This window comes from Procambarus clarkii, chromosome 55, assembly GCF_040958095.1.
Source record: "Procambarus clarkii isolate CNS0578487 chromosome 55, FALCON_Pclarkii_2.0, whole genome shotgun sequence".
NCBI classification, from domain to species: domain Eukaryota; kingdom Metazoa; phylum Arthropoda; class Malacostraca; order Decapoda; family Cambaridae; genus Procambarus; species Procambarus clarkii.
Window position 1 is genome coordinate 29,650,222 of NC_091204.1, and position 12,511 is coordinate 29,662,732.

Here is a 12,511-nt window from a genome sequence, read left to right on the forward strand (position 1 = left end):
GAACTATCTAGAATCTCTAATCTGCAATGAAACAATACATATTATTGCACTTGTAACACTGTAAAAGTGTTTGGGTTAGGTTATTTAAAATATATATAGAGTACATGAGTCACAGACAAGGATCTGAGAGGCGCCAGTTGTCTGCCTGAGATCTCACACCTCAAAGCGTTAATGGCCTCAAGTGACCTGAGGTCAGATCATGAGAATTTCACCTTGCTTCCGCTAAGCTCTTAATTGTAGTCTGGTAGCCTTCAAACAAGCCGACGTTTAAGGAGTGGCTTGGTAGTGCCGGAGGCTATCTATTTGTGGGCGGAGTTAGCTACTAGGTTCCCCAATATAAACTCGGAGAGCTATCCAGCATAGAGCATTAACAGACAGAACAGACAGAACGGCAGTCAGGAGAGCAGAGCAGACGGGAGGCTGTCGGCCGGCAGGGCGGGAGTCTCCGTCAACTACAAACCCCCCCCCCCCTCTCTATTCAACTTAGACTCAGTCCTCGGTGAGTGAACATTAAGGTGACTTGGTCGTGTTTACATATGTTGTGTGATGATCAGGGGCAGTCAAGTTGTAGGGTTCTCGAATTCTTGGATAATGACTCTCTTTAACATTTTAATTGAATTGCTACATTATGATACTTCATGTGAAATATAATTATGAATTTATTATTTAAATTGTGTTTAACTTTGTTCCCTAGAGCTTTGAGTTGAGGTGAGAAAGCCTCGGTGGTTACTAGATTCAAGATATTAATGAGTACTTGTTTGGAGTTGATACATGGTACAGAGGGAACATACTAATAATGAACTCATGATAACATCCTTGGAGAATTTTGTGATACAGGCAAGTTCCATTCCTTGTCTTGTATGTAATGATCATGAATGGATGGTGGCAGCATTTCGTCTTCTACTATCTACTCTTCTACGTCTACTTTCTACTCTTCTACTACTACCTATCTATTCCTCTCCCTCCACCCCTCTCTAAACTCTCACTTTCAACTAATGACCCTCCTCGCTCCTCCCACCTCTCTGCCTCTCACCCCAAACCCTCACTAATTACTTCACTATTCATTTCTTTCCTTTCGTTTTCTCTTATACGTTTGTGGCAATGATTCTGTATTCTAGAGTTCTCTCTAGAGTTTCGGGTAACTGATCCAGTTACGACGCCTTGTAGTCTTAGTACCTAGGTAGTCAAATACCTAGGTTACAAGGTGTTGAACGAGAGAGGTTGCCTTAGGAACTCGGGGAGTGCTCTAGAATAGTTAGCTAACTGGGGACGGGATAACGGACTAGAGAGAGCTGTTTCCCCCGGCCTCGTTAGTTAACTGGGGGGTGGAATAATGGACAAGATAGAGCTATTTCCCCCACCCCCCGTTACAATGATGGCAGCGGTGTTGAACAATGTTTAAGGTATTGGTGTTCTTTTAACATTGTTCAGTCCCACGTGTCTTGTTGCCGCTCAGGCGCTATCAGGGAGATCTTGACAGGTGTTTATTATTCGCGAGTTAGCGAACTTTTTTTTTCAGGTTAGGAGATAGTGATTCTCTGGTGTTGTGTTTAGTGATTTTGTGAGTTTTGTGTAGTTCAGGGAATGTTCACCAGAACTTGCGCGTGTAGTGATTTATGTTAGTAATAAGATTTGGCGATTTTGGAACTTACCGGTTGGTGGGTAGTGGAGCTCACCTGAGTGTGACAGGTGACCTCGCATGTCCCACGGGGACACCCAGCCACCGCTGGTCTCCAGGTCAGTGGGGAGTGGCAGGTGTAGTTTTTAAATAGTTTAAGTAGTGGTTCTGCTCAGATTATTGCGATCGACTGTTTTACTCCATTTGAACGCAATAACCCGAGGTGTACTGGTATTGTACAGCATGCTAGGGGGAGGCTTAGTATGTCAGTAGACTTCACGTTGGGGACGCTCGACGTTAGATAGTCTGGTCACAGGGGTGGCAACAGTTTGGAGTTGTGACCGGCGGAGATGCTAGGGAGACACTCTGGGTCACGTAGGTGGCTGTAGGTTAAGGGTGGGAGTAACGGTTAATTATGTACTTAAGATTAGGAAAGGTACAGTTAAGTTAGGCTAGTGTTTGTCTATTAGTGTTGATTTTTTTTTGTGTGACAAGTTAAAAGTAGTGATGACCTTATTCTCTCTTCTCTAACTTTCCTCTGTTACTGTCTTATGTTCCACCAAGTCAGTATCATTCAGAGTTAATTGGATTATTTTAAAAAAATTTAAGTGTAGTTGTTGCCAGGAGGAGAGCTTATAATTGGACTGTGTGAACCCTATACAAACTACAGGGTCACATAACATATCTTGGGAGCACGATATTGTCGCCTTTCTGTTCATCCACAGGTGGGAGCCAGAAGAGAGGAGAGACGCACATACAAAAGAGGGAGACGGCTGCTGTGTACCATACTCACGGGCGTTTATCACCACCACCACGACCAGCCCACTACCTGGATGTCAGGGCCACCACCACCACCATCACCCAGGGGACCCCCGAGATATAGCCCTCTCGGTCGGTCAACATTGGTCTACCCATTGGACCCCAAGACGGACGGACCCCAGCGGACCCCCAGTGGACCCCAGGTCGTTCTGCAGACGACCCCAGACGACCCAGTAAAAATGGAAGAGGAGCAACAACGACTCCAGTCTGTCTCACCAACATCGGTCTACCCAGGATGGACCCCAGGACGGACGGACCCCAATGGACCCCAGGTCGCTTGTCAAAGACCCATGGGAGGAGGAAGAGAGAAGAAAGAAGAGAGAAGAAGGAAGAGAGAAGAAAGAAGAAAGAAGAAGAAGAAGATAAGACAAGCTGAGTGAGACACGATGCCTCGTGTCCCTTGCTGGTGTCAGCATCATTGCAGGGAGCGTAATTGCAAGACAGGATCGTTTGCCTTAACTGGCCGCCCCTCCTGCAAGCTTGTTGCTCTGTTGAGTGATTCTTCCTGTGTCATGCGGACTTGATGTGGCTGTCAGAAGTAGCTCTCTGAAGGAGGCGTGCTGGAGCAACAGGGAGGAAGAAGAGTAGGATGGGATTTCTACTGTTGGCAACTATATGAAGGTCTCGAAACTTGTAGTCCCTATAGCTGTGAAGAACCCCAATATACGTCTCTCATGGTGACTGACGTAGGGCCAATTACAGATCAGCTGGGACAACCGAATTCCACGGTCCTGTGCGCAGTTCAAGTAGTAACGGCTTTCGGGTTGACCAAGTGTTGTTGTGCGTTAACGAAGGAGAAGCGACGGAGGCAGTTGTGTTGAAGAAATGTGGTACAGGATTATCTACAAGACCAAGCAGTGACGTCGCCCAGCCAGAGACAATGGACGTCTGTCTATATATTTCATTTTTTTTAGAGTAGGATGATGTATATTTGTTTAGCTAGGATGTATTTTTTTTTTCGTTAATAAAGTTGTTGCACACAGCTAGCTTGCTTTAGCAGTGTTGCAAAAACTTTATTTCGGGGAGAAGGGGAGATGTAACACTGTAAAAGTGTTTGGGTTAGGTTATTTAAAATATATATAGAGTACATGAGTCACAGACAAGGATCTGAGAGGCGCCAGTTGTCTGCCTGAGATCTCACACCTCAAAGCGTTAATGACCTCAAGTGACCTGAGGTCAGATCATGAGAATTTCACCTTGCTTCCGCTAAGCTCTTAATTGTAGTCTGGTAGCCTTCAAACAAGCCGACGTTTAAGGAGTGGCTTGGTAGTGCCGGAGGCTATCTATTTGTGGGCGGAGTTAGCTACTAGGTTCCCCAATATAAACTCGGAGAGCTATCCAGAAAGAGGCATTAACAGACAGAACGGTAGTCAGGATTGCAGAGGAGACGGCCTAGCAGGAAGGCTGTCGGCCGGCAGGGCGGGAGTCTCTGTCAACTACAGACCCCCCCCCCCTCTATCCAGCTATAGGCAGAGACACTTGGTGAGTGAACAGTAAGGTGACTTGTCGTGTTTTACATATGTTGTGTGATGATCAGGGGCAGTCAAGTTGTAGGGTTCTCGAATTCTTGGATGATGACTCACTTTGCATATTAAACTGGAACATTTTAATTGAATTGCTAAATTATGACACTTCATGTGAAATATAATTATGAATTTATTATTTAAATGGTCTTTCACTGTGTTCCCTAGAGAATTGAGTTGAGGTGAGAAAGCCTCTGTGGTTACTGGTTTCATGGTTTAGAATGAGTACATGATAAAGATGGGAACTACTAATAATGAACTCAGGATAACATCTTTGGTGAATATTGTGATACAGACAAGTTCCATTCCTTGTCTTGTATGTAATGATCATGAATGGATGGTGGCAGCATTTCGTCTTCTACTATCTACTCTTCTACTTCTATCTACTCTTCTACTTCTACCTATCTACACCTCTCCCTCCACCCATCTCTAAACTCTCACTTTCAACTAATGACCCTCCTCGCTCCTCCCACCTCTCTACCTCTCACCCCAAACCCTCACTAATTACTTCACTTTTCATTTCTTTCCTTTCGTTTCCTCTTATACGTTTGTGGCAATGATTATGTATTCTAGAGTTCTCTCTAGAGTTTCGGGTAACTGATCAAGTGACGGCGCCTTGTAGTCTTAGCACCTAGGTAGTCGAATACCTAGGTTACAAGGTGTTGAACCAGAGAGGTTGCCTTAGGAACTCTGGGAGTGCTCTAGAATAGTTAGCTAACTGGGGACGGGATAACGGACTAGAGAGAGCTGTTTCCCCCGGCCTCGTTAGTTAACTGGGGGGTGGAATAATGGACAAGATAGAGCCATTTCCCCCACCCCCCGTTACACACTTACCAAAACATGGATGAATGATGAAAATACAGAACTATTGGCTGAATATCAAATAAATGGATTTAATCTATTTCACACAGATAGATATATTAGACCGTGTATGTTAGGTAATACCTAACATACACGCCTCCACACACACTACATTTGAAATGTAGTCTCGAAAAGACTACATTTCAACAAAAACGTGCCACAGACCAGTCACAAGACTGAACCTCGTCGAGGCCAAACGTCTAAATGAGAGCATGAACAAGAAACAATTTTTTAACATCAGGTATCGTACACACACTGAATGCACCTGCAGACACACAACAAGCACTATCAATATAGCAAAGATTACTCCATAAAAAAATAATTAAATTATTGACCAACATGAGAGAGGGTTAGCCAACATGAGAGGGTTGTGTTGATTGCCTGAAAATATTTAAATTGTTTAATGTATTGAATGGCATTTTTCAAGTTACAACATTTTTTAAATTACTGAACTAGGATCTAGGCTTTGCTAGGCTTAATTCAATTATTACAGATGAGCCTAACCTAGCCTAGAACCCAGCGGGTTTTTTTCCTATTGGAGAGTGTTGTACATGCTGCTATGGCGGTGTGTCCACTCACAAGATTAGTGGCGCTGCCCAATAAACTCGCCCCCTCGTGGCAAAATTTAAAAAAATTTAGAACCTAGTTCAGTATTTTAAAAAATGTAACTTGAAAAATGCCATTCAATACATTAAACAATTTAAATAATTTCAGGCAATCAACACAACCTTCTCATGTTGGCTAACCCTCAGCAGTGCTCAGGCCCCTGTGCCCAGGCCCTGGGGCCTGAGTTCTCAGTTCCATACACTAGCACTGCCAGGCCTCGCCTCCACATACACCAGCACTGCCCCTCGCCTCCACATACACTAGCACTGCCCCTCGCCTCCACATACACTAGCACTGCCAGGCCTCGCCTCCACATACACTAGCACTGCCCCTCGCCTCCACATACACTAGCACTGCCAGGCCTTGCCTCCACATACACCAGCACTGCCCCTCGCCTCCACATACACTAGCACTGCCCCTCGCCTCCACATACACTAGCACTGCCAGGCCTCGCCTCCACATACACCAGCACTGCCCCTCGCCTCCACATACACTAGCACTGCCCCTCGCCTCCACATACACCAGCACTGCCCCTCGCCTCCACATACACTAGCACTGCCAGGCCTCGCCTCCACATACACCAGCACTGCCCCTCGCCTCCACATACACTAGCACTGCCCCTCGCCTCCACATACACCAGCACTGCCCCTCGCCTCCACATACACTAGCACTGCCAGGCCTCGCCTCCACATACACTAGCACTGCCCCTCACCTCCACATACACTAGCACTGCCAGGCCTCGCCTCCACATACACCAGCACTGCCCCTCGCCTCCACATACACTAGCACTGCCCCTCGCCTCCACATACACTAGCACTGCCCCTCGCCTCCACATACACTAGCACTGCCAGGCCTCGCGTCCACATACACCAGCACTGCCCCTCGCCTCCACATACACTATAGCACTACCAGGCCTCGCCTCCACATACACTAGCACTGCCCCTCGCCTCCACATACACCAGCACTGCCCCTCGCCTCCACATACACTAGCACTGCCCCTCGCCTCCACATACACCAGCACTGCCCCTCGCCTCCACATACACTAGCACTGCCAGGCCTCGCCTCCACATACACCAGCACTGCCCTTCGCCTCCACATACACTAGCACTGCCCCTCGCCTCCACATACACCAATACTGCCCCTCGCCTCCACATACACCAGCACTGCCCCTCGCCTCCACATACACCAGCACTGCCCCTCGCCTCCACATACACCAGCACTGCCCCTCGCCTCCACATACACTATAGCACTACCAGGCCTCGCCTCCACATACACCAGCACTGCCCCTCGCCTCCACATACACCAGCACTGCCCCTCGCCTCCACATACACCAGCACTGCCCCTCGCCTCCTCATACACCAGCACTGCCCCTCGCCTCCACATACACTATAGCACTACCAGGCCTCGCCTCCACATACACCAGCACTGCCCCTCGCCTCCACATACACTAGCACTGCCCCTCGCCTCCACATACACCAGCACTGCCCCTCGCCTCCACATACACTATAGCACTGCCAGGCCTCCCCTCCACATACACCAGCACTGCCCCTCGCCTCCACATACACTAGCACTGCCAGGCCTCGCCTCCACATACACCAGCACTGCCCCTCGCCTCCACATACACTAGCACTGCCCCTCGCCTCCACATACACCAGTACTGCCCCTCGCCTCCACATACACCAGCACTGCCCCTCGCCTCCACATACACCAGCACTGCCCCTCGCCTCCACATACACCAGCACTGCCCCTCGCCTCCACATACACCAGCACTGCCCCTCGCCTCCACATACACCAGCACTGCCCCTCGCCTCCTCATACACCAGCACTGCCCCTCGCCTCCACATACACTAGCACTACCCCTCGCCTCCACATACACTATAGCACTACCAGGCCTCGCCTCCACATACACCAGCACTGCCCCTCGCCTCCACATACACTAGCACTGCCCCTCGCCTCCACATACACCAGCACTGCCCGGCCTCGCCTACACATACACAGCACTGTAGCCAGCACTAGAATCTAATAATATAATAAAATATAAGTGTTTACTTACGATAATATTTGCATGAAGCGTTTGTCCTCTGTCCGCTGACTGCACTGACGACAAAATGGCCGCTCTGTTGATACTAGCGGGAATGATGCTGTGACGTCACAGATGAGGGCAGCAATGCGCATTTCGTCCCTCGACCCTTAATCATTCCCTCGTATATATAATTGGCGAGACAATTTACTTATCATTTACTTATCTTAGTTAGCAAATAGGGGATATTTGGCTAAGATTTCTGGTAGCAGATCGTTTTGAATGAAATATTTAAACATCTCTGGAACATTTATTATAAAATTGTCTCTGAATTCAATTCAATTCAATTGAAGTCTTTTGGCACTCCATCACATAGTGACAGACGGTGTGCTTGTTGACCCAGTTTACATTTGGTTAGGTCTACATCAGCAGATAATTAGAAATCCCAGAGAGAGTTGAAACACAGTTTAAGCCGAACAGTAGTAACATCTAGAAGTCTGCTGATTTTATTGGATGATCCATAGATGTGTGGCTCCTCTTGCATGATAGTATGATGATAGATGGAATTACTGGTGTCAATTTCACTTTGCCTCAGATCTACAAGATCTTGTTGAAGTTCTCGGTGTACTGCTGCTCTCAGATTGCTCATTGACAATCCAAGGCTACACTCATACGTCTCCTTTAAAGGCAGATTCTTTGGCTAACTTATCAGCTCTATCATGCATTTGGAGGCCAACATGAGATGGAGACCACATGAAATGGACTCTGTTACCATCCTTAATAATTTTGTTGTATTTGTGTCTAGCTTCGGACACGATCATGTTACAGTTATGTCTTAAAGAGTTGAGAGCATTTAAGGATGATAAGGAGTCACTTACAATTAATGTATCAAGTTTGGAGACTTGTACACATTTCAGTGCAAGGAGCAAGCAAATAGTTCAGTCTGAAAGGTAGAGGCCCAATTGTTTATACGGACTCCCCACTCAAAGTATAGGCCATCGCCCATTGTCAGAACAACTGCACTTCCAGTTGCACCCGTGGTGCGGTGTAGGGAACCATCAGTGTATATGATTTGAGAGAGAGAATGCTCTGTGGACAGAGCATCAATATGGCTTAAGGCGTTAAGCTTTGCCTCAAGACGAAGTTTGGGCTGATTTCTAATTTGCTTCTTGGGTGGAAAGGGAGGGATTAAAACTGGAAAGGGTGTAACCTCCCACGGTGCAGGAAAGTGCCGTTGTTGTTTCTCTTGGTACAAATCATGAACCTGATACATTCTGAGTTGAGTTCCAGTTTTTGTTATCCATTTGGAACAATGCTGATCTTCAATAAAGAAATTCTGGAGGGCTTCTGTGCAAGGACTAGGATGAGTTAGCCTAAGCATTTTAATACTAATTTGACAGTTAATTTCAGTAACACGATCAACAACGCTCGGAATATTAAGTTCCTTTCTCATATTAAGTATCTTTTGTTGTATGAGGGCAACCAAGGATTATCCTCAAGGCTTCGTTCTGCAATTTTTCAAGCCCTCCAAGCTTTCTTTCAGGCATCAAAACAAGCAGAGGTGCAGCATAATCCACTAAAGATCTGATGTATGCAAGGTACATCATTTTGACAATTCTGACATTGGCACCATAGCCTGAGTGATAACCTGCAACAGCCTTGAGAGCTCGGAGCCTCTCTTTATACTGACGACAGAGTCTGAATACAACAGGACTATACAGTGGCACCTCAAGGCCAAGGTATTTGAATCTGTTTACATAGTCAAGCTGGGAGCCATCAGACAATTGCATCTTGCGAACAGCTCCTCCCTGCCTGGGTGGGCGCCGATTTAGTATCTTTGTTTTCTCTGCTGAGATAATTAAACCTAGGTCCTGACATGAGTCTAATACAGAGTTAAGAGTGTTCTGCATGTTAGCATACCCAGTGGTGTGTATCATTATATCATCAGCATACCCAGTGGTGTGTATCTATATCATCATCATACCCAGTTGTGTGTATCATTATATCATCAGCATACCCAGTTGTGTGTATCATTATATCATAGGCATACCCAGTTATGTGTATCATTATATCATCAGCATACACAGTGGTGTGTATCATTATATCATCGGCATACCCAGTTGTGTGTATCATTATATCATCAGCATACCCAGTTGTGTGTATCATTATATCATCAGCATACCCAGTGGTGTGTATCATTATATCATCAGCATAGCTATAATGATGTGGACGTTGGGTTTGCTCGGTACAGAGTTTAACAGCGTGTTTATTAAGGTATTAAATAAGGTAGGACTGAGGACACCTTCCTGTGAGGTACCTAGTTCGAAGTCTCTTGTTATCATTAATAATTTTGTTGTATTTGTGTCTAGCTTCAGACACGTGCATGTTACAGTATGTCTTAAAGAGTTGAGAGCAATTAAGGATGATAAAGAGTCACAACTAATGTATCAGTTTAGAGACTTGTACACATTTCAGTGCAAGAAGCAAGGAAAATAGTTCGGATTGAAGGGGGTAGAGGCCCAGTTGTTTATACGGACTCCCCACTCATAAAATAAGCTTTTGATACAGTGCCACATAAAAGACTGATTAAAAGATAGAGGCTCACTATATTGTGGATTCTATATTAAGCTGAATTAGGGCATGGCTATACCAAAGGAATCAAAGATTTAGAATCAATGGGGTTAAGTCGCAACACATGGTTTTACACATGGCCGTTCATGTTTAACAAATTTGCTCTCTTTTTATTCCAGCATAGTTGAGGCAGTTGATAGTGGTAAGGATTGTGATGTTGTGTACCTTGACTTTAGCAAAGCTTTTGATACAGTGCCACATGAAACAATGTTGACCTTCAATAAAGACATTCTGGAAGGCTTCTGTGCAAGAGTTAGGATGAGCTAGCCTTAGCATTTTTATACCAATTTGACAGTTAATTTCAGTAACACGATAAACAACGCTCGGAATATTAAGTTCCTTCCTCATGTTAAGTATCTTTGTGGTACGAGGGGCATCCAAAGATTATCTTTAAGGCTTCGTTCTGCAAGTTTTCAAGCCCTTTAAGCTTTCTTTTAGTCATCAAGGCAAGCAGAGGTGCAGCATAATCCACTAAAGATCTGATGTATGCAAGGTACATCATTTTGACAATTGTAACATTGGCACCATAGCCTGAGTGATAACCTGCAACATCTCCAAGAGGGCTTATGGAGCCTCTCTTTATACTGACGACAGAGTTTGAATACAAAAGGACAATACAAGGCAAGTTTTAAGGTATTTGAATCTGTTAACATAGTCAAGCTGGGAGCCATCATACAGTTGCATCTTGTGAACAGCTCCTCCCTGCCTGGGTGGACACCCGTTTAGTATCTTTGTTTCCTCTGCTGAGATATGACTAAACCTAAGTCCTGACATGAGACTAATACAGAGTTAAGAGTGTTCTGCATGTTAGCATAACAAGTAGTGTGTATCATTATATCATCAGCATACCCAGTAGTATCATTTTATCATCATGTATGATGATACATGATACAAGGAGGTCTAAATTGATCGATCAAACGATCTAAATTGGGTACTGAAATATGGTCAAAAGATTGGGGGAGGCCGTTTAATATTGACAAATGTAAGGTTTAAAGGATAGGTAATGACGATAGATCGAGTTACAAGATATAAGCTAGATACATGCATGGTGCTGAGATTATGAAGTCGAATTATGAAAGGGATCTGGGAGTTATGATTAGTAAGAATTTAAAACAAACAAAAATCAATGAATAAATGTTCGTAATAAGGCAAACAGAACACTGGGATTTATGTATTGAAACATTAGTAATAATTAAGATATCGGTTCATTGTTCTTCAGATATATCTTGCTCTGGGTAGGCTCCATTTAGATATATATGCACTTCACTTTTGGTCACAGTATATCCACATCATGGTTATAAATTTACTAGAATGCGTCCAGCGGAGGATAACAAAGTTAATACCCCAAAATAGAAACCTGTCATATGAAGAAAGATTGTCAAAGCGTAAATTACATTCTCTAGAAAGACAAAGAATTATAGCTAGGTGACATGTGGTTTATGTTTTTGTTGATGTGTTTCTATATTTTCATAAATAAAGCATGCTTAGTGTCTTATTCCAAGTTTTACGACAATTTTACAAGGTTTAAAATATAAAGCTCAATATATTTCAGCTTTTTTATACCGGAATTATACGTTAATATAACATTATAATAACGTAACGATGTCGTGGAAATAACGTCATATTGACGACATATAAATGTTATATTTATGTTATAAGAACGTAAATTGGATAGGTTTACATAAAGTAAACAAAAAAAACCAAATGTTGACTGAAAATTGTTTATTTTTATATATAAAGCATGAAAACATTATAATTCCATAGCATTCACTACTATTTTTAAATTTTTACATAAATCTTAAAAAACTGTGTCTCAAGAATACATGTTTTTAGTTATATCTAGTGGTTTTAAGAACGTCAGAAATATGTATTTATGTCAAATGTTAGAGTATTACCTTTGTGGCACCATTTAAAAACGTTCACAAACGTTCTGTGTTTGCTGGGTACTCACTTCCCCCTTCAGAGCAGGAGAGATTGCTGAAATAGAGGGAATACAGAGAACATATACGGCACGCATAGACGCAATAAAGCACCTAAATTATTGGGATCGTCTCAAAGCCCTCCAAATGTACTCACTAGAAAGAAGACGAGAGAGATATCAAATAATATACACCTGGAAGATACTGGAGGGCCAAGTACCAAATCTACACAGTAAAATAACAACGTACTGGAGTGAACGACATGGAAGAAAATGTAGAATAGAACCAGTGAAGAGCAGAGGTGCCATAGGCACAATCAGAAAACACTGTATAAACATCAGAGGTCCGCGGTTGTTCAACGTCCTCCCAGCAAGCATAAGAAATATTGCCGGAACCACCGTGGACATTTTCAAGAGGAAACTAGATTTATTCCTCCAAGGAGTGCCGGACCAACCGGGCTGTGGTGGGTATGTGGGCCTGCGGGCCGCTCCAAGCAACAGCCTGGTGGACCAAA